Source organism: Ornithodoros turicata, chromosome 2 (genome assembly GCF_037126465.1).
Source record: "Ornithodoros turicata isolate Travis chromosome 2, ASM3712646v1, whole genome shotgun sequence".
Classification (NCBI taxonomy): Eukaryota; Metazoa; Arthropoda; class Arachnida; order Ixodida; family Argasidae; genus Ornithodoros; species Ornithodoros turicata.
The window spans coordinates 103,540,326-103,564,062 of record NC_088202.1 but is presented as its reverse complement, the minus strand read 5'-3'; the positions used below and the strand labels follow the sequence as shown (position 1 = coordinate 103,564,062).

The 23,737-nt window shown below is 45.9% G+C and overlaps 1 protein-coding gene across 1 annotated transcript in view; it reads left to right on the top strand.

Annotated features, from left to right (window-relative positions):
- The first annotated feature begins 2,636 nt into the window (after window positions 1-2,636).
- The window catches only part of LOC135385887 (uncharacterized), a 251,685-nt gene continuing 230,584 nt past the window's right edge, over window positions 2,637-23,737 (top strand). The window contains exon 1 of the mRNA XM_064615481.1: window positions 2,637-2,762. The gene's annotated coding sequence lies outside the window, so the exon portion shown is untranslated. The remainder of the gene's footprint in view (window positions 2,763-23,737) is intronic.

The following is a 23,737-nucleotide window of genomic DNA, read 5'->3' as shown; positions in this document are numbered from 1 at the left end:
TCATTTTCATGAAGTGCACTTCTCCCAAGCGAATCTCACTTTCACGAAGTGTTTGCTACAGGGCTTAAGTAAGTGTCACTAAGTGATGATGGCAATCACAATAGATAAGAATGAACGGCGGCAAAATTTTTAGGCGTGCGCCACAATACCTTCCTGAGAATGTTTTTCTTTGATTTAGAAACACTTCTTGCGAATCTTATTCACACATTAAACAAATTGGCCTCGGACATGGCCGCCGCCAGACGGCCGAGACTGGCGAAGTTTCCACAGGCTGTTAATGAGAGCAATGACATGTTTTTCGGCACAATGTCACACTGTACTAAAATCAAATAAACACGTTGTTGAAAATACTTGTTTAAAAATATTGTGGCTGTCGGGGCCCCTCGCTTTTTCTCAGCATTTTTGCCCTTACCTCAAAGCCTGCCGTCGAGGTTACGCACTCGGTCCGCCGAAGAGAAGTGAAGTGAGCTTGGGGAACTCACTAAATCGTTAGCGCACTTTCTGCCGAGTGTGACTAAAATATGCCGTGTGACAGCGCAAGAATGACACTATGTGCGAGTGTCACTTGGTGACACTGACACTATAAATTAGTCTGTCTGACAGGGGTATTACTTGAGGCTCTCCATCTCGGACAACGAGGCCTGAGGCGTAACGAAAATCGTCGAAATCCTTCAATCCATCCAAGCCAATCTGCCGCGTTGTCAAAATTAAATGGTGCAGACGGGCCTATACGTGGAACGCCATACCTTCTTCTTCTTCCTCTCAAACGATGACCGTGAGCCACAAAGATCCCGCACGGATCCCGATGCTTCGGCTCTGGCATCGTCGTCTTTGAACGCCATCTTGGGGAGACTAGCGTTGTGCTTGTGACGCCCCCCAGCTGTGTCCAGTGCTTTCAGTTACCTTATGTCAAGCGGCCGCCCGCTGTTTCTTTTGTGCGCGAACAGCGCCCGTGTTGAATGCAATAAGACAAAAGTACTGGCATACGTTTCAGATAATGATAGCCATAGCCCCACTTTCCACTCTAAGGCAGTGATGCTTTTAAGTGCTTATCCAAGTGCGGGACTCAAGAAGTTACTTTAGCGAAGGAGTATTCCTGCATAACATACTGTACACTTAAAAAAGTTTAAAACGGATACATTGCGGTATATAACCAGGTACATAAAGCCTTACAATGCGGAGTAGTTCAGCCTGTCCACGTCACAATCATCATCAAGTTTAGCTCGTGATACGACGACATTCAGCTCTTCCGGCGCAGGAAGTCAATAAAGGTGCCAACGTCGCGTCAACTGCAATTTTAGTTTCAATACAGCGGCAACCTCAACTATAGGTTCTTTCTTCTTTCGTCCGCGTACCTGTCAGCATATAGATTAAAAAACACAAAGAAGATGAACGGTCGATACTGAAAAGGACAAGAAGGAAAAAAAGGAAGAGAGGGAGAGAAGAAAAAACTGCGTCCTCTTTGAAGTCCCCCGTTGAATGTAAAAGAAGTGGAAAGTAGACCTGAAGTGGGCATGAAGCTTTCTTCATTGCTGCTTTGACGGGAGTCCGTGACCAGAAGGCTGCATGAAGGCACATTAAATCAGGATAGAAATAAATGAGTACTATTTAGAGGCTGCAAAGGGAGGAGTTTGGGGAAGTACATTTTTCATCCTAGACCTTATAGAATGATGCTGGCTTCCATTATAACTTTAGGCAGCCGCAACAGAATCCTATAATAAAGGCTTCTCTGACAGTGCATGCATGCTCAGCATTAATGTACAAGATGATGTAGATTAGCTTGTGATCTGGGGTAAGACTTGAGTTCCGTGTAGTGGTAGCCTAAAACGATTGTCTCGCGATTGTAGTTACGCGCTGATGAGAGTAAGACGAAGTGATTTCTTTTCTCTTTCGTGTTTAACTGCACAATAACGTTGCGCATCATTGATGAATTCTTTTTACGTAGTAGCGATGCTTACTTGTTCGTCCGAACTCAATGTAAAGACCACCTCAATATGAAGAAATATGAATCTACGTATACATTAGATTTTGCGCATATCTCTTCACACATGCGGAGGCCTCATACTTCAGAAGCAATCACGCGCCGTTAAGGCGCGACTTAATGCGATTTTAATGCGATTTAATTTCTGTTAATTGTCAATGACAATTAACATGCGATTTAATGTAGTTTCTATTTTCTGTTTTATTTCTAATCACTTCGACAGGGACGCATGGTGTCGAAAACTTAGTAAAACTACACTGGCGACAATGCCTCTTAGTTTGCTCTACATATACATGTTCTTAGTCACGCTTCCTTCACGCAGTTATCATTTTAAGCCATTCCTGTCTCACCCTGCTGCTCGGAACGAAGCAAAAACTACCATCGAAGCACCTTCGACGCCGTCCCGTTTGCTGCGACCACACCTTGCCTCCACACCTGAGCCCATCGTGAGCGCACCTTGCCGTTACGGCCACGATCTATTGACCCCCTAGGCTCATCAACAAGACGAACAGCATCGATCCGACTTGGCTGGAAGCTCCTTCGAAACAGCGTCGGGGATCAGCTGACCGCGGAGGACCAAGGTCCTGGTTCCTTTCAGAACGCATGCGCAGAGCTCACTAGCGCCTCCTCATTGATGTTGGCTTAGCAGCGGCGTGTCGTCAAGGTGCGTTTCCAGAGCCGCGGTCGGGTACGGAGATGCAACCCGCGCGCGCCCAGTGCGCACCGCCATCACACGCGCCATGTGGCACGACGCCGTTCACAAGGCGTCACAGAACCCAAGGTAAGTCATTCCATTTGTTCCATCTTTGTCTCTTTCCACGAGCACGCGAAACATTCGACACGACATTCATGGATTTAGCGTGATCATGCGTTATTCGGAAACGCTTCAAACTTTGAGGATCCTGTCGCGTGTCCGGTACTTGATACGATATTTTCATATTTGACATATTTTATACATTAGCACAATCATTATTGTAAGGTGTGATGCTTTATGATATCCACTCGACGGTTCAAAGCTTTGGCGTTTTAATTTAATTTAATTAGGAAAGGAGAAACATGGAGATGCAGGTTCCATCAACATGGATGCCTTGATGTTTTATTCGACACCTTAGCCTCTGTGCGAGGTTTTACATTGGCGTAGTTCTGTGTACGGTGGACACAGCATTCGCAAAAATGCGCGTCTCTTAGGACATTGGGAAATCTTGAACTTACCAGTACAACGACCTCCCTCCTACAGCGTAGGATTCGAGTGTACGACTATAGATGTATCCTCTCCTCCCTAAGCCCGAATCGCCTTGAACACGTAATACCCTTCTAACGAAGCTGATGCTCATGGATTTAGTCTTAGTCCCTCGCTGCGAGAATACCTGTCATTAGACGTTCAACTCTCTGAAGACTATGCTTCTGAAATATGGAGTAGAGTGGCGCTTGGCTCAGCCGGAGCTTAGCTTAAAGTACAAGCATCGTTCGCAAACTAGGCAATATCACTAGTCTGGGCAGGCTTTAGAGGTTCCTAGTTTTCCCTTTTTCTTCTGGCTTTTCCCTTCAACTGCGTGTGTGCAATGCCTAAGTGGTTTGATTTAATTTGAAAAACGAAAACATGGACATGGTGGTCTAACTTTACATTGGGCACGCTTAGGGTGGATGGTTGCACAACCAGACTTCTAGAAAGATGTGTGTTCCACGAGAGTCCTAAGGAAAGAAGTAACACAGTAGAATACAGCTTGTTCTAGACGGTTGGTCAGTCACCGAGTACTAGTCCACGTAGTGCAATGATAACAAATGCTTTCGTCTCGCGCTCAATACCTCAAATTTTCAACATTCAGAGTCCGGTAACCGCACTGTAACGTCACGCACACAGCAGAAAAGGAGTCGTGTTCTATAGATAACCTCCATTGCTACTATTTTCACATCATCAGCTAATCTCACGTTCCCATTCATAGGGGCTCTGTAGTTACGTAAGTCGCCATTCTTAATTCATCGCAGTTGACCCAAATCAGATGGAGACCCACCTAATGCACTGTCGAGTTTCTTCGAATGTGCCAACCGCACAACCCGTCAAGCGCTATTTGCGCCGACATGGATTTAGGCAACAGATTTTGAAGATTTTGAAAAATATTTCTATCAATCAATCATCATTTAGGAGAACGTGAGCTACAGTGACGCATGGTGCAGAGTGTTACATTGCCGATATCTGCCTCATCCGGGAACCGTAATGATGATACCGTGATCTTACACGTAAGGTTTGTCTGCGCAGTGGGGCGACATGCTGCACGTGCCGCAGGGTAGGACTGCAGATAATTTGGACCACTTGGGGTTCTTTTGACGTGCGCAGGAAATCTCCAACACACGGTGCTGGAGGCAATGCTTACCTCCCCCACATTGCTACCGCCCTCGGCAGGGATCGAACCCGCGATCTTGAGCTCAGCAAGCAAGCACGTTACCGACTGATACCGAGGACGGCAACCGTAGAAAACCGAAGAACCGTAGGAAAGCGAAACTGTAACTGTGTCCGTCAAACAGCGCGACATCGTCATTATGATGGCGATTGATGTTCTGAGGCTGGAACACATAGAAAGGACAAATACATAGAAAGCCTGAAGTGCATAAGAAAGTAATGATGAAAGAAGGAAGTCTTTCATCATCTTCACTTTCACCTTTCACCTTCTTTCATCATCGTCATCAGTTCATGCTATAAATGGTGGAGCCTTGCCAGGTAGGCAAATCGTATTGGCGGACGTATTTCGACGACGATGAGATATCTTTGTGGTATACAACAATAGTGAGTGAAATCTTACGCGTTACGACTGTAGTAGATGAAACCGGTATAACTCAGAATTAGGATCAAGAGATGACATGCTGTTTGCTCGCGCTCAGCCACGGGCTGATATGCGCATCTCAATTGCTGTGTGATAGGGCACGGTGTTCGGGGAGCACATGAGGCACACTGAAGCAGTGTACTTCAGGGTGGTGAATAGTACGGCTTCTACATAAGGTCGGGTTTCTGACAGAAGAGAATGCCGCGGGGTAGTACGAAGTTAGTTTTCTGAGGCAGAACAAGAAAAGATCGAATTCGTTTGTCGATCCCGACGTTCCTGATATGGCACCGCCAAATTCGAGCAATATTGTTACCGTCTTGCCTACCCCAAGGCGAGAATCTCTAGCAATCATTAATTAACAAACGAATGAGCCAAGCTAAAATTTTCGTGGCGACACTGAAAGAAAAGGAACGTCCTGCCTTCATAAAGCAAAAGTCCTGCGTAGCTACGACGTTGCCAAAGGGAAAATAAGTTTAGCTTTTTTATTCCTTATTAGTGCAGTTTTCGCTTTGTTCCTGCACGTTTCGTTTGACCGCTATTCGTATCTTTTTAGGCGTCTGACGCGAAGTTTTTAATCCCTACGATTCCACTCTCTAACAAAGACAACAACACCAATTACGCGATGACGATGACATAGGCTGTTGAGCAGTCCCGATGAAAAATATAGTGCGCGTTGCGAAGCGGACTGGCGTCGCTGTCCGAAAGACGTGAAGATAAATGTTTCAGAGGAACATTCTCGAGAACTGTTGTGCGCTACAATTCAGTGAATCGTTATTGAAAAATGCAGCAGTGCGCATCATGCCGCGCATATACGGAACACTACGATCGGACCCGTTCCAAATCCACACGTCCACGATATGTATGCGCGCGCTTCTCCTGCTGTCTCATTGGATGCCACCAATCTTAGCCTCTTGGGGATCCTATTCGTTGCGGCCAAAAACGGCTCTGCTTTCGTTGCGTTTTTCTTATAAACGGTAGCGTTGTGTGAACTAATTTTGTTTGAATTGTACTAACTGAAACACGGACTTTCATTTGAGGGTAAGTTGTTTCTGCATTTGAGTGTCCCTTTAAAGAAAACGAAGCAGAGCAGCTGAGCCATTTTCCCGCACTTTGTTAGCGGCACGAGCAACCACTAACTGAAGAAACCTTCATTGTCATGGAAAGTACGATAAGGTGCACACAGCACGAGACTTGTTTCTGTCACGAGTAAGTGAGATTTTCCGTTCATGCAATTTTCAAATTTTGCACGGCACACACTAAAGCTCTAAAGAATGCACGAGTTCGTAATGTTTATTCAACTTTCGGACATGTTTTCACGGATTTTCAACGGAATAGGCTCCCCAGTTAAGTCGACTGCTGAGGTAAAGTCACTGCGGGTGTCATAGGGGTCAGTTGTCCCATACGAGACGGGGTAAGTTGTCACGTCCTTCAACTGGTAGAGCAACGGACAACGCAAACTATGTCCGCGAGAAAGTGCTTCAGTAGCTTTTTTTTTTAGTACATCTTAGAGATCGTGTAATAATTTAGTGCCGGTTTTTACATTTACAATGCAGGTCTACTAGCCAGTAATGGCTAGCTTGCATGAATCCTGTACAGCTAGGACAGACGTGAAAATATAAAATGTAAGGCTTAAGATAATAGGTTCTTCTCTGCTCGGTTAGTTTGTTTTCCATGTGCACTCCCAATGGTATTTCATTCGGTACACCTCCACAAGAGAGATTACGAGAAAATGCAGCCGACACAACTGTCCCAGCCCGTGTGACAACCTGCCCCTTTACTGGGGCGTATTATCACACTTGACGATCTCCGAGAAGTCTCTTTTATAAACTGTTTTTGGAATCCGCTTTAGTTCAATATGGGCGTTGTGTAGCCAAAAGATCGCACTAAAATCCAGCGTTGGTTTCATGAGCATGACGAACGTACTTTCGTCACAGCAACGTGAGAAGTAAAAACTGTGACAATTCTCCCCGGTCTCCCCTACTCATTTTCAATGGCTACATAGCTTATTCGATGTAGCCATGAACACCCGAATTCGTGCATCGATGTTTTTGAAGTCTGTTATTTGAAATTTCGAAAGAACCAAAATTTTTCAAACATGTCAACATTCTGAGGGAGAAGATACATCATTTTCGGCCATCGTCGCTCTCCACTACTCAAATGTTGAAGAGAGCAGTGCGTACTTTAATAACTCGGTCGGGTCTCACATCTCCATATTTTTTATTTCTCAATCAATCAATCTAAGTCAGAGGCGAACGGATGAATCCCAAGGACTTGTGGTGTCACGAGCGACAGGTCCCGTCAGCGAGGGTGGGGCCGTACATGGTGTGTCTTCCTCCTCACTGTATGCATGTGATAGAGAGAGAGTTTATTTCCACATGTGTCCGTAAATACCGCGCTAATTTGCGTGATAAAAAAATAAAAAGGAAAACGCTGCAGACATGGGACTTTAGTTAAAGCCCTATGACGTTGGCGAAGATTTCGCCTCTGGTTCCCTTAATATTTGCCTTTCAAATACACGTCAAGTGTACCGTACCATAAATCAAAACTAAAGATGCCCCAAATGGTGTACGACATGATTTTTCACTCCTAATGCTGTTAACATCGTTAAAACTTGAGAAAAACGAAAGTGAAGATTCATTCGCGTCCTGCCTGGCGATAGATTATAGCTGGCGGTAATGTCCACACATTTCAGTGGGCACGAGTTCTAAAAGGGAGGTGGAGGTGGAAGCGACAGAAGACAGTGCAAGTGCCTCTACCGAGAACATATTTTTAAAAATCTACTATGCGGCTTTAAGTACAAGTAAACCAAGCGTCGGAAAGCACTTCGGCCGCCGAAGGAGGCCCTGTCAGATTGAAATTTTGTCTTCGTTGCTTTCATTGTAGAAATATATTTATTATAACTTCCGTCGTGATTTGAATTCGTGAAGGTTCCCGTAATGCCTCGCAGTAAAAAAAAAAAAAAAATTAGAAAGATATGTGCAAGAATGATACGATCTTAAAATGTACCACTCATGATGTTCACTAGCAAAATGCTTGAAACTCTCTCACACGCACACAAAGTCCGAAGTCTGAAAAACTTCCGAATTCGAGTCCTTGAATAGCACTCAAGAATCCAGTTCGCTTTGCAGTCACGTATGCATTCAATGAATCTTCCTGCCGTCCCATTGGATACGCGGTCGATTAGTAATTAGGTTAGCGACTCAAAAAAATCTGTTCCCCGGTCTCAGAACATGAAGCAGTTTTTAAGCGTTCAGCAATCGAAGGAGACAGAGTGACGGGTTCACGTGGGTCCTGCTCGCGTATCTCAGAGTCTTACAGCCACGGCTGGCAGTAATAAATTTGGAATAACCGAGGAGGGTAACAGGAGAACCTCCTGGAAGTAATCGTTGCTGACAGTAAAACGGTAACATGCGCGCACGTAAAAAGTAAAATGGTCTACTTGGAGAACTTCCAGGTGTGCTTTTTCTAATCGTTTGGTAAGCTTCTGGGAAGCTTCAAAATTTGGTAAGCTTCTGGGAAGATCGCTTTGAAGATACGATAAAGACTTCACCATCAATCCTTATTTTCATTACTTCTGACACATAGCGAAAAACTCGTAATATAGACCCCGTATGCACCGATTTGTTGCTCAATATCACAATATTATTCGACATCTAAGACATACGAACCAACAAACATATACGAGTATTACAGTCACTTCAAAAAGGAGCAGGTATCGCATTAGAAACCTACTTTCCGTGAATCTCATATGTGGAAACATTGAACGGATGAATTTATGTAACAAAGTGTCTCCTCCACCAATCTCACGCATCCTTTCGAAGCTTCACTGAGTTACCAGGGGATTACAGCGTTCTTGCGACAGCAATCATTCGTTGCTGAAATTTAAGACGTCCATTTGGCCGCTGACATCAAAGGCACGATCTCTCCAACTGAGTGTACAGTTTCAGGTGATAAAGAAACAGCGGGTACTACATCCTTGGGCGCTTTTGTAGGAGTTGTGTCACATACACTCCTACCGTGCTCGTTCCTTAATCCACCATGCTACACGCATTTCAACACACCGCTGTTTGTGGAGGTTGAAACCTCTCTTAAGACTTTCGCGAGTACCCCAAAGCACTTGGCAGAAAATCTACTACCAAGGACGTTTGCAGTTTCTTGCGGTTCTGTTCCTGGAAGATCTTTTCTTAGATCTTTCGCAGACTTTTTGTATTTGACAGGGCCGTTCATCTATTCCATTTCAAAGTGTTTAGATTTGTGTAGTTTTCCTTTCTTCTTTTCTGAATAACGCGTCCTGGAGTAGCCAGTCCCGAGTGGCTCGGGAACATCTCAATTGTTTTCTTTTACAAATCAAATCAAATCGTTCAAAGTTACGACGAGAATGGCTGAGTATCTACATGTCCCCAGAAGGCAGCTTTCGCTGTAATAAGATATGACACTTTCTGCTTAACTGCATTCGATAAATAAATCTCAAATGTACTTCTGCGTGCGAGCAACTACCATAAGCAAGAACACAGCAGCACGTCTACGTGAGACAAGCGCTGGAATACTCCAAGCTCTCCATTATCGTTCTCGATTGCACTATATATCGCTATACGTAAATGCATAGTAAACGAAAAAGCAGTGAGGATTGAAGCACGATCATACTTACATGGTAACAATATGAAGAAAGAAAAGTAGAAAGCCCTGCTCCACATTATTGATCCTCACCTGGCATATCGAATGCCGTCAAGGACGCCCAGACAACTGGAATCCTTACTCCACCAATTCCGGCTGAACGTTCCCCACGGCCGCGCGTTTCTACACCGTATCGGGATAGCTCCCTCACCGGGCTTCATCCAATGCGGAGTGCCAGAGGACACTGAACACATACTGCTCAGCTGCGAGCGATTCGCATAAAGTCGTGAAGTTCTCCGGAATGCCTTGGTCAGACACGCCACCTTGACCTCAAGAAGGTACCCTGTGACCGGCCAGAAGCACATGAACATGTTTCACACTCTGTGGTCTCCTTCCTTAGGTCTTTTATGAAACAAACATCCTTTTAGACTCCTTGATAGCCAGTAACTTTGGGATCAGTAGGCGGACACACTACCAACTCAGCCACCGAGGCTGGTACAAAGGATGTAAGCGTGAACGAAGATAACGTAACACACTGATTGATTGTGAGTGATTAACATACTATTTCGCCTCCCATCATTGATATTTGATTTGATAGCTGTACCAGCAAAACAACGTAATTCCCACACAGGTAGTGCTCTGTTAACGCTCTGAAAACATATTCCCCAAATTGGAAGCCGGAATGACCCGAACTCCAGTAAGTTTCAGTCAGGAACTTTCCGACCAACATGTTAGGCTTTCATTATTTCCAATCGACCCCCCCTTTTCCAAGTGATTTCCTCGTTAATTGATACAGCAACCTCAGCTGTTCATGGAAATCTTTTTGCTTTCGCGTGTACTCTCTGCGATTACGGCGATTTTGATATCTTGTACCGCGTCGAAAGGATGCAACTTGAGCTTCTGTTTCAGTTTTAGGAATAAAAAGAAGTCACATGAAGGCCAATCTGGCGAGTACGACCGATAACTGTTGCTTCTAAGGCGGTGTGAGCGCTGTCATCCTGCCATCCCGCCAACCTGAGGCTGTATTACAGTGTTCCTTTTTTTTTTTGCTTTTTTTTGCGACGAACGTCTTCTCTCTGTTCCTTCCAAACATTGCAGCAGAAGTCTGCACTGACAAATGTCTCCATGTCCCCCACTCCTTCCTGATGTCCTCTCTACATCTGTTCCCGTCTGTACGCCGCTCATAGTCACAGTTGCTTCGCGGTGCTAATACGGAATTTAAAAAAAAAACTTTTTCGGCAGTTGTGCTAATACGTAGCCGTCCCGTGTACCTGTCGTGTTCGCACAACGTTTGCTGATTTGTGAAGCGGTTGCCTCCAGTGGATACACCCTCCACAGCACAAGTCATTCAAGTCCCTGTAGCCGACTTTCGGAATTTGACACACAACTTAACATGTTCATTACTCTCAGCCGTCAACGAATGGCGGAACTGCTTGAACATGTGGTTACAAACACGATACGTTACACTCAGGTCGACGCTGATTGGCGATTCCCACATAGCCGGTGACGTATGTGTGTTCTGTCTATGAAGGTCACAGAGCGATTAGTTCCGGTCCGGGTAAGTTCTGATAGCACCTTGTGTAGCGGCCTCTAAAATATGCTGGAGCGGTTTATGATAAGAGAAACTCATACTTAAATACAAAACCATGTCACAGTGTTCAGCACAGTGACAGTGACACTGATAGTGACACTGTTCAGCAAGTGTGCTCCATCGATGAACTCTCGCCGGTGCTAATGTAGTCAGTCCCGACCTTGTTACAAAATCATATCCCCAGATTTTTTGTTTTTTTCACATCAGCATCATGACATCCTTGTCAGACATCGTCACATCAGTAAAGTTTCTTCCGTTGTTGCTGGAAGATGGTCCGTTGATGTAGCTCACAGATCGGAGATATTCCCAAGAGACGTCCGACAGGCGATATTTTCGAACAATAACTGGGCTTTATTTACATAGTTATTTACATAACTATATACAAGACAATACTATAGCGACTGAAGTCACGGGGCTTTCGCCTCGTCTTCACCAAGTCGTTGCGGCTTCCACACCGCTCATTACACATCAAACTTCGCGCATTGTTTACTCTTAGCTCGGCAAGTTGAAGTTTCAAATCTAAGAACTCCCACTTCTTTGCGGGCGCCGCGGCGATCCCACAAACGCCATGTACATGTTCGACGGCGTCTATCAACGCTGCGTCTACCTCTAGCTCCTCATCGCTCCACATGTTTTCCCTGTCTCTGTGCCCGTTACTAGACTCGATCATAGTGCACACAGGACGTAAGCAACGAAACACCTACCTCATGTATCTTGCTTCCGGAGGATGCGTTGAGGTTCTGTCCAACAATCCAAGAACACAGTTGACCCCGGTGATGCTGCCGCTACAACGTCGCGTCACCGCTGCTTGGGTCTCTGGGTTGTCCTTGCTACTCGTCGCTGGCACAGACACCTTCACTGCAGTCCGTTGCTGTTAGCTTCCGCTGTCCGTCGCGGAGCTGCTTCTGGGCTTGGCTAGCACTGCTTTCTGGTCACAGCCGCTCCAACGGCTGCAGCCGGCAATGCTCCGCCTAACTTGCCTCGAAGTTGTTCCATGTTGCTGCTGGTCGTTATGCTTCTTCGCAAAGCTGGGATCCTGACGATGACTGGAGCTGTCCCTTCAGTTTCCTGGACACTCCGATGGTCTGCCGTTGTCTTGCGCTGCTATGCCCTCGTTGTTCCGACTCGAAATATCGTCCGTCCGTCCGGATGGTTCAACTCTCCGTAGGTGAGCAGACTGTCGTGCTGCGCCAGTAAAGTTGGTACCCTGGTCGCAACATAATGTTTCTGGGATTCCAGTCCTCGAAAATATCTCCAGTAGCGCATCGCATGTTTTCTTCGCCGTTGGCGCTGTCAACGGGGTCACCTCCGGCCACCTGGAGTGGAGATCGGTAACGCATAGGGCATACCTGTGCCCACGGGCCGACGCGATTTCAAATGGACCTACCACGTCGACATTTACGGCTTGAAATGGGAATATCTCCGATCTGTGAGCTACATCAACGGACCATCTTCCAGCAACAACGGAAGAAACTTTACTACATCTATTGGTGTAACGTGAGAAAAGCGGTATGACTTTTTTTCTTTGGGGGAAGGGAATGTGGTAACACTCCTTATGGGTCGCGTACCGGTAATTCGCGCCAGAATCGTGTACCTGCCTTACATGCAATTTCGTTTTGCACCAGAGATGGTTTTCTGTGCCTTCCCTCTTGTAACTCTTTTTTTGGGGAAACTGCTCTTGTTGCTGGCAACGGTAAATAAGTGGAGGAGCCTCATATGTTCAGAGTTTCTAATGCATATCTCTGAACAAAATAACGTAACGGTCGAGAACATTTCTCATAGGTAACGACAGTTCTCACGATAGTCGTGTGTGATCTGTGGCCGTAAACGACGTGGTCAGTCGTTTTAGGATGCTTGAATTATGTGAGGCTTTACTGACAATACTGACCACTTGTACGTAGTTAACACCTGTGACACGGTGCTCCAACTTCTCAACCATACTGGCCGCGCTGCAGTGTCTTCTCAAGGTAGTTTCGATGTGCATGAATAACAGAGACGATACCATATTGCAGTTTAGGTTAAAACTCGAAAGAGAATAATTGAGACCCGTCGCTTACCAGCCAGTGTTCGCTGAATTTTAATTCACACCACCAAAACCCTTATGGAACAGAAATGAGAGCGTTTCATTGTCGTATGAGCACATTATTACCTTAACTACTTAGATTTCAACTGACGTTTCTTGGAGGCCTACTACCAGGTGCTAGCAGAACATGGTCATTATCATCCATACGAACTTGTTTCCGACTTTGTGACCTTTTCAAAGGTCTCTCTCCGTCCTACTTTAAAGCGGTCGTAAAGCGTAAACCCGGGGACACGGGCACCGGAGCAACTTTTACTGGTACTCACATTATGTCGTGCTATTGCAAGTTTGATATCTTTATTGATTTCCGGCTACGGACCCAACTATGGGGCGCAATAAAGAGCTGCTCGTGTTGCAGTGATTGAACATGAGCGCGCTTGGCACGGACTCATGTTGAGAGATGCGACATTGCGCAAGTACAACGAATTTCGTATCATCATTTCAGTCGCTATAGAAATGAGCTATAAAAATATTGATTTGAAGGATAAAGTACAGTGAGGAATTTTCTAAACTTGCCAGCGGTGTTAAAGTACTGCTGGTGATGGTGATTTCTCAAAGGAAAAAAAATGGGGATGTGAGTAGCGACGAGGTCGAACTGGCTACCCCGGGACGCTTACACACAGAAAATACAAACAGATGAACGAGTTAAAGTAATGGAGTTCAACATGTAGTTCAAAAGTTCCAACCAAGTGAGTGTAAAATGTGGGGATCGCTGGTGGCACACACAGCACACACTCAGAAAGTCATAGAATGTCCACACGCCCCGTTGTACTTAGAAAATCTTAAGAATTACGAATAAGATGACCAGGTTGATTTCCTTAAAGCAATATTAGATTCATAAGTTAGGAATAAGCGCCCATCAAGTTGCTTCCGCGACGTTTTAAATCTGGATTAAAGTCGACTTTGCGATGAGCTTTGAATTACTGAAGATGAAAGACACTGAAGTCACTCACGGAAGATTCACTCCACATTCCAGTACTGGATAGTGCCGTCCTTCCTGCGCCCACGCGGCTCTTTTTTTTTTTTTTTCTCTCGGGCTTCGCTTGATCGTTTCCTCCAAGACCTATGTCCATGGTGCAGTCTCGTCCACCGGTTTCCAATCCAATCGAGACTCTGCCTAGGACACGGAGCATATGCGACGGACGTGCACAAGATGCGAGACAAGTCAGCGGCATAGACAGGTCTTGCTATCGATTGTATAGACCTGCTGGCCAGCTAGCTCAGTATCAAGTAGCAGCTATACAGGAGCTTGTCTTCCTTAAGGACATGGTAGTAAAGGTGGGCTTCACTTTCGTTTATCCATTCGTCGCTGTTCGTTTCGCCCGGAGGTCGTCGATGGATGCCTATTCTTCTCTGAGTCCTGGTGTAAGGAGCTCTCGGAACGTGGGAATAAAGATCTCTATACTTTCCATTTCTTTTACGAAAAGAAAGAAGAGTCATGCGAAGAAATTTCTTTTCGGGCGTTGTTTCCTATTATTTCGCTGAACTCCGTGGCTAATAGCGAGCTCAACCTGACGCTACTGCACAAACATGAATGAGGACATGACGAAAGATTGCGAAAGAACGCACTTCTGGCAGCCGATCCACGTTCCTTCAAGACCTCGCCGACTTGGTCGACTACGATCCTTACTTCTTGTCTATGGAATATGATTTTTCCTAATATTCATTTCCTTTATGGAGATTGATGGGAAATGTGTCAGAAAGTACTAAACTGGGCGAAACAATAAGGGCTAATAATATGGCGTAGTAATATGGCGCAGAGAAGTAATTCGTGACATTACGTCGCGAGACAACTATGATGATGAGCGAAGTCACAGTGGTCGGTCTGGGGATTAATAATCGGTCGACCTGTACGGTAATTCGGCCGGTACATTCCCTTATATTTCAGTTGATATTATACATTTTACTTATCTATTTCCTTCGCCATTTCTAGCAGACACTCAATATTGCTCTACGCCGCATCGCCTGCTGTCTTCACTAATGCACCTCGCCGACCGAAGGCCAGCGCACTTTCGTGGAGCTGCACTTCCGCACCGCGTATTAAATATTTCGAACGTGTAAACTGCGATTGTTTTTTCCGCATTGATGAACTGCAATCCACTTGGGGGTTCTTTTCGTGCATGTTTCAAGCGTGGAACCTTCTGAATGACGGATGTTTTCCAGTCAAACATGTAACGCAGAAGAGCGATATGAAAATCACAAGTACTCCGAACTGCAGGTGACCTGAGAACATCGTATAATTCTGCGAAAGGTTTCACGCCTCCAGCTGGTATTTTCGCATATCGCGTATTGAAAGTAAAACTGCAACAACTTTAATATCCCATACGCTTTTTGAAAATAAAATGGAAAACACGTGCATTTCAATTTCCTAACTGGAGCAAAAAGCTTCGATGCATTTTTACGTGTCTGAAGAGCGTTATGCTGAACGCCACTCTGTCTTGTACCGAACCATCTATGTATGAGCTATGCACGATTCATTCCATTGAATGAATAAATTCACGCCTGTGGGAGAATTTGAACCTAACAGACAGCATTTTGAGCTGAATAGCTCTAGAGGTATGCAGCTGGAATATTGAAATGTTTCGGCATCGCATCCTACTACTTGAGACTTGCACATATTTTTATGGTTGGAGTTGCTTTCCTGCCATACAAGAAGAGAGAGAGAGAGAGAACATTTTTAATATTTCATGTGCACCCTCCTGTACGTTCTAGGCTTGGGGATCGAATAAATGTCTGAATCAACTTGAAACCACTTTCATGTGAACATACGAAGTGTGTCTGTTAAATAACGATACTGTCGGCAAGAAGTGTGTTTATTATTACAAACTACATGGTGTCCCGTTCAACATACTCCCCTGCCCTAGCTATACACCACTGGAGACGAATTTTCCACCGTTGGAAACAGCGCTGCAGGTCATCTTGAGTGAGCTCCTTCAGTAGCCTTGCCGTTTTATCATTGAGGTCGTCCAGGGTCCGGAAATGGGTCAATGCGTATCTTACCTTAGGACACATATAAAGGCCTCACTAAATTAAGCGACTAAAATTGGCAGTACAGTACTAATATCTTCTTCCTGGCCAGAAACGACTTTGTGAGCGCACTGTTAGCGGGAGAAGTCTTTGCCACTTTGGCACAGACTTTGCAAATGCTCAATTGGTCGTGAGTGTAAACTCACTTTATCTCTTTATCAGTTCTGCTATCGTCCGAATGCTTCATCGGCGATCGTTGCGAATAATTTCTTTAATACTCGCCAAGTTTCGGTCAGTTTCAGTCGTGCGGGCCGACTAGTCGTTCATCGTTGCCAACGTTCTCTCATCTCGCGGCAAATTGCCTGTCCCATTCAAACACTCACCCACGTGACATCACCTTATCACCGTACTCCTCTTGCAACAGTTTCACACGCTCAGCCAGCGATTTTTTTTTTTTTTTTCAATTTCACAAGAGATTTCACATTGCGGCGCTGCCCAATTTTTGCGTTAGCCGTGATTCCGGCCAGACGATTGTGCACCCTCTCCCTTCAATCGTGACTAAGAGGCATCGAAACGCGGGTTACCTCATCTGCTTCCGGAAGGTCCAAGGTCACTCAATTGCACATGCACCCCCCTCGGAGAGGTATACCGCCTACCGGGCGACCAGTCTCGTTATTTAATAGCCACACCTCGTAGTCCTACATCTCAGTTCCTGAAACACGAACAAATTTACGAGTTACAATCGACCTCCGTTTATCCCGGCTTCTCTTACCGGAACCGCGCACTATCCGGATTGAAAACATTGGGACGTTCCTCAGTCCATTAAAGCTGCGTTTATCCGGGCTTCGGTTTCCAGATCCGGACGAAAATTTCCAGGAATGGCGGAAGAAAATACTCGACAGCCGCCTTCATTTATCCGGTGTTGTGTCACAGACAATTAATGAGCGACCTGCATTTCGTCAAGCGGGACGGCCCTAGTGGCGACAACCTTGCCCAGAATTTCCCTCAAGGTTTTCTTTTTTACCCATGCACTACACATTTTCTTTCTATACTCTTTCCCATTGTACCCATGTACCACACATTAATGAGACCATTGACCTAAGAACAACTTTATTTTGATGATGATGACGATGTTTCATCGTCAGAGGCGCTACACTCTAAAAACGGAGCTTCACCGCATAGCACGCTCCTAGCCAACCACCATCCCGTATGGCAACGTTCTCCCCCTTGATTTGATGAAAACGGGGGTAGTACACCATTTTTGTGGCAATTATGAACTGCATAATGCCACAAAAATGGCGTACGCCCCCCGTTTTCAGCAAATTGGTGGAAAGAACTATGTCACTCGGGATGACGGTTGGCTAGGAGCGTGCTATGTAGTGAAGTTGTTCAACTCGGGCCTAGCGGAGAGACCACTCTAGTGCACCTCTCACCTACAGTGTGCTTCCGTCCCATCAGTACCGGTCATCCTGCTTCTACATCACTTTGAAGTCCTCAACTCCCCTTTCTCCCACCTTCTTTTCCTTTTTTTTTTGGCTATAGTCGTGACGATGCCCACTTGAGTGCGGCCAACAACGGCAAGCTACCTCGACACCCCCCCCCCCCCCCCCCTGTTCAACTCTCTATCAGAACTCTATCCCGTTGCTCACGGTGAATTGCTAATTCATTGACTTGACATCGTAAGAAAATGTCATTCGATAGCTTTCGCCGATGTCTCCGCCACGCATGCCCCTTGTCAGCCGTAGCGTCAGAGCTTATCGTCATCAGTAAGAGTCATGTCATAAATGTATATAGAACCCCCATCATATGTACATAGTCACAGTCATGCAATCATATGTACATTTCTCATCGTAATGAATTCTAAATAGTGTAATAGTGTACGAGAGTTGACGTTGAATAAATTTCCTCAAACAAAATGTTGAGTAATTTTACGCAAACGAAGATGGGCAGTAGGCTATGTCCTCCGAGACAAACACAAACTTTGTTGAAAGATGAAAGTCACTGAAAAGGTTAGCCAGCTGTAGGACTCGAACTTCGGGATTACCGGTCCAGGGCAAACTTTGTTGACAACAGATGGCTCCTCTGGTCTCGAGCTTCATTTATGCGGACACCTCGCTCTCCGAACATTTTTGCTGGAAACGGCTAGTGCCGCGTAAATGGGGGTAGACCGTATTTTTTAGGTAACGGAATTGACATGCGAAAATGCTTGCAACTCTGACAATGTTCTCTACACGGTGTAGAGACTGTATTTCTTCGATAATATTTCTTTATGCAAAACCGTTGATAATTGTGCGGAAAGAAAACTTCGAAAGTTGTCGTTCTGTGCCTTGTCTGCTTTTTCACAAACTCAACGGAGATATTCCCTACAAATGTTACATATTTTTAACTGAATGAGAAACAACATTGCAAACATATTTGCAAAAGTATGCAAATATGCATATTGCAAATTCACGTTCTCGAAACAAGGGAAAATCAAGGAGAATGCTCGAATGCTTCGTACGATAATATGCCATGTTTAAAAACACGGCGACACTATTTAACCACTCAAATTCACGGGTTTTCGATGTCTGTCCAAGTCGCTTAGCAAACGAAAGCCACGTTTTAGAAGCCGTTAGGGTTAGCAGGGTAGACACGACGGAGCAGCATGTTGGTTAGTTTATTATTGGGGTTAGTCCAAGTTCGGAATTTGCATTTCTATGTCCAGGTTAGTCTAAATTCGCCGTTGGCAGTTTCCCGCGCGCGAATATGCATTTTATAGTCAGATAATATTTATTTACAATAGTTTATCTTGCAACGAGTATTTCGATCACTTTATTCCGAGGTATACCCCTGCAGGTACTCATAACTTCATAAGGTTTCTTAAGTGACTTCTCGCTCGTTTGTGTGATAAGACAGACTTATTTTATCTGTCGTTAGGTTGAACGAAATCTCTTCCGCAGACTGAGACCAGTGTGTTTTTCCTATTGCCTTTCGTTGTGCTCGTTTCTTCACAAAACTGACGCTATAGCCATCACTTTATATTCAACTGCCCCGTACCAAGGCAACAAGTGATTCGATGGTATGCCACGTACGTTTGTGTATCTTCCGTTACGGTCCAAAGTTCAAGTCCTATGGGAGCGAAAATAAGATGGAGAACTATTCAAAGTTTATGTCCCTCAAAGCCCCTTAGAAACAATAAAATATTTTGCTATCAATTTACCGGCAACTCTATCAAGGTGCAACGTCATTTAAAATGCGTTCTCCCGGGCGACCTCTTTATAGAAATCTTCCGAGTCGACCGACGCTTCTAAGCCGAGTTTGCATTGCAGAAAACGTCATTCTTTTCAGGTGAAACTATGCGGAAGCGTCTGTCGACTGCAACAAAAGCAACAACAATTTCTTGGCGTTAAAATCCAAGCTTATTTTTCAAGCCAGACACAACGTGAAAAGCGAAGAACAATATCAGCGTTAAAAGTGAATTACGGAACGCAAATGACCTAAGCGTAAAATTGTCTTTGTGTGCTTTTCTCGTAAATCGGTCCCACCCACACGTCGTAGAAGATACGTATGTGCAGAGAAGCGTAGATCTGAGAGATCACGGTTTGTTGTGATTCATATCCTTACGCTTTTAATTATCGCCACCATAATTTATGAGTCTTTCAAAGCCTGTTGGGGTGGTTAAACAAACACTCTCCCTTTTCTTATTTCTTTCTTTTTTTTTTTTTGCGCCTTTCGCTGTGTCGGTTTCTTGCATGGCAGGTGTTCCTCTACTTATGGATTAGATTTGATTCGCAAAAGAAAAAAAACTGAGATGTTAGTCACCGAGCCACTCGGGACTGGCTACTCCAGGACGCGTTACTCAGAAAAGAAGAAAGGGAAAAATGGAAACTACACAGATCTATACACTTTGAAACGGAACAGATGAAAACATCGCCACAAAACTTGGCACCAAAAACAACGGTGTAGGAAAGCTCACGTGTGAAATCTCAGTGCACAAACAACAAAGAGCGTCACAGCGTGCCAAAGAGGTCCGTCGAGACGAGGAATTGCACAAGGGCGCATATGGCAGGTATAAGCTGATTTCCGGGCCAGCACCCAAGAAACTTTTTGGTGGAGTATGGCCGATTATCCAGGCGGGCCAGCGATGACACAAGTGTACAACGGCATGTAACGGCTTCTGGCAGTAGTGGCTCCTACTATTGGAAACACAGGAATGAGGCCCTAAGATTGGGAAGCAACGGGAGTCTACGCAACAACAAAACACACACACACACCTTCTCGCCCCAATGTGGAAAGAAGTGACAGCGATAGCTGTAGCATCTTCTGTAAAGTATGTCGGGAAGGCGAGACACTGCAACTCCGCGGGAATGTTCTATCCAAGGGACTATCCCTCTTGGATGCGCGAATACTATACGTCAATGCACGTACCGTTGTGAATGGTGGGTGTGTTCACAAGCAGCGGCGCGCTGCGCTTTCTACTCTAGCTCTTCAGATGGTGTGCGTACTTTGCGTGCCCGCCACATTGCGAGGAGTGTGGTACAATGCCGACAGTCGCATAGCATCCGGTTTATTTCCCACTCCCATTTCACTACCGCGCAGGCCAATCACGGTGCTGCAGGTGCTGTGATGTCATGTGTGCGATGTCATTGGTGGCATCTACCGTACCATGTGATGTGACATCACCGCGCCGTGGCGTCATTTCTTTCCTGCTACGCTGGCCGAACCCTCCCTGACAGAGCTGTCGCTGTAACATCTTGAAGTCTTAAGGTTTTTGTGGATTTTGGGTGGCTCAACGAGAGCAAGCGAAGCCAACCTGCTTCTCTGAAAGGACTAAAAGCCTCCAGCACAGCGGTTCAGGCAGGTTATCTTAAACGCTATCAATGCTAAAAGCAGGCGAATATGTTCGGAAAAGTCTCATTTTCACTTTGCTGTGTGACAGGCCGTTAACACTGCTACCTCCATCATTGTTGCGTCTCGATTACGTAAACACTTTGGCCCTATAGGTATGAGGCCGAGAGCAGAGTATGTTCGCGTGTGCGAATGATGGGAGTGGCTGTGAACAATGTGAATAAGGAATGTGTTGAATGATGTGTGTCCCTATCTTTCCTAGCGTGGCTTTGTATGTTGCTGTGTACATAGCTATCATGGTGCAACCGGTAGCATCTCTGGCCGGAAATCAGAGGCTACTGGTTGGAATTCCACTGCTGATGCCTTTTCATCGAGTGCCATTCCTTAATTGAACGGAGGAAGTTTGGTCCCTTACGACCCTCTCGTCCTTTGCACAAGACATCCAAGAGTTTGTGTTACAACAAAAACAACAATTAAATTATGAACGTCATGGGGTGTTTCCACGCTTGGGCTGCGGCACCCTCCTTAATACACGTCGGTGGATATAATTTGATGCGTCGGCATGGAACACACGTAAAGGCAGCAGGGCTTAGAGTTCGCCTAGTAGGCCTCTGTGGTTGTTAGAAAAGAAGAAGCAATCTACGAGAACGGCGCTGCTGCCCGGGATTGCACCAAGGTCTTGGATATACTTGGTTGTTGATGTCTGTAATGACTTGGGGCCTGTGAGGACACGTACACAAGGGTAGGCTCACAGAGCCTCCATCAAGGAAGGACGACAGGATTCTCGGTGGCTTAGAGGCAGCATGAGACAGAGTCAGTACTGGACCGAAAAAGCTTTACTCTTTAGTAACTGGAGTGATGTGAGCACCAGGTTGGAATAGTGCCTTGGGGAGCCAAGACAGACGCCGCGGAGCCGTGCATGTGGACCAAGTCCGGGACTGCGTACACGAAGCCAGGAGCTCCGCGTCGTTGAAGAATTCCGTGACAACTCACCGGGAAGCAGGACCAGATGTTGATGCGACGTTGCGCCGGCCCAAGCGTCAGGAAGAAGTCCCCAGTGAAAGATCTGCCAGACTACAATCGCTGTCGAATCCCGTTTGCGTCTTTGTTCTCGCGCACCTGTTCACCACCCGTGCGTCTTTTCCTCACAATGTCCTCTACCATGACAATGTCGATGGCTTCTAGTTGACGCATAAATGTGTGTCCATCCTCTGTATAGCGTGACAGGTCATGAGGATGTGCTCAGTCGCAGCTCGGACAGTGCAGGTTGTGCACAGCATTGTGTTGCTAAGGCCCAACTAATGCTGAAACAAAGGGGTAACGGTGACATTCAGCCGCTGTCGATGCACGAGCGATGTGAAGTGACGCGGGAGTCTGCTTGGCATGCCGAAGGCCAGTGTGAGGTCTACCGCGTGGAGGAGTGACAACTGTAAATGTTCTGACGCCACTATTAAGCGGATAGGATTGATATCATTTGTGAAATATAGGATCTACTGTCGCCATTTCAGAGTATGATAAAAATGCATTTATGGTTGCGGTGAGCCGCTGCAACCGTCGAACCTGCTTCTTCGTTGCCTCAGACTTGCCGTTGCCTCATATATTCTGATGAGGCCAGAGATCCACTGCAAAGCAAACCGATGTCCACAGTCACTCTCAACAACCACTGGTGCTAAAGATCCCCGGGTTTGCTGGCTTGGAGCCGGTTCGTACCACCTAACAGGAACCCAATCAGGAACAGCATCGGTGTTCCAGGACCGTCTTCAGGAATACCCGTATGGCATATAGCTTCGCACAGGTTAAGGTGGTACAGTGCGATAGTCGATAGCCTAGTGATATGGACTTGGCTAGTATAATAGAGGCTGATGATGCTCCATCGTTGGTGGAAGACTACCTGTGAATACCGCGGTATGGTTTGCGTAACCGAACAAAACACCAAATGTCTTTTGCCAAGATTGCCTTACAGATCCCTTGTTGGTGTTATATATTTTGTGTCTGTGGTAGATTGTGCCAGGTGTGGCAGCATCTCTTCTGAAGTTTTCGTGCACCGCAGCGTCAGGACTTACCAGGTGTGCTGTAGAACTGGCAGACACTTGGTGTCAAGGCTGAGTACAAGAATGGCGTGCGAATTACAGTAGTGAGAGAGGCGTCAGAGGCGGCAAGCGCAAGTCAAGATAGTCACCGTCCAGTAGAACAGAGGATGACCGTGATTAATATCCTGAGGCACAATAAGACGGGCTCTCGTTTCAGGTGAAAAAAAGAAAAAGAAACCCAAAGAAGCTTGCTGCGTTCCAGAATTTACCCGGGGCGACCCGAGAGTAGGGAGTACAGTGGCGCGCACACTTGCCTCGAACAGCGGAGCGTGTGTCATCGGGCGCTGATAGACAGCTGGAAACGAGATTGGGATGATCCACTATCCCATTGAAGGGAGGGTTGGTACGCACAACGGATGCGCCAGATAAACGGTGCGATGCGGCGAACGCATCCGTTGTGCGTACCGACACTAAGAGAGAAACTGATGTTCTGAGGCTGGAACAACATAGAAGGGACAGATACAAACAAAGTCCGTCGTATGAATGTGTGTATGAGTGAGCAAAAAATGTAACAGTGAAAGGAGGGTGAGTGAGAGTGAGTGGCTGGTTTCTCGTCCCTTCAGATGACGCACCCCGAAAGTCACTGGAGAGGCGTGTTAGCTGAGCTCAATTGGTAGAGCCCTGGACCGGTAATCCAGAAGATGTGGGTTCGATCCCTACAGCTGGCTAACCTTTTCAGTGACTTTCATCTTTTACCGACACTCCCTCCGAGGGGATTGTTGATCATCCCAATCTCGTTTCCAGCTGTCTATCAGCGCCCGATGACAA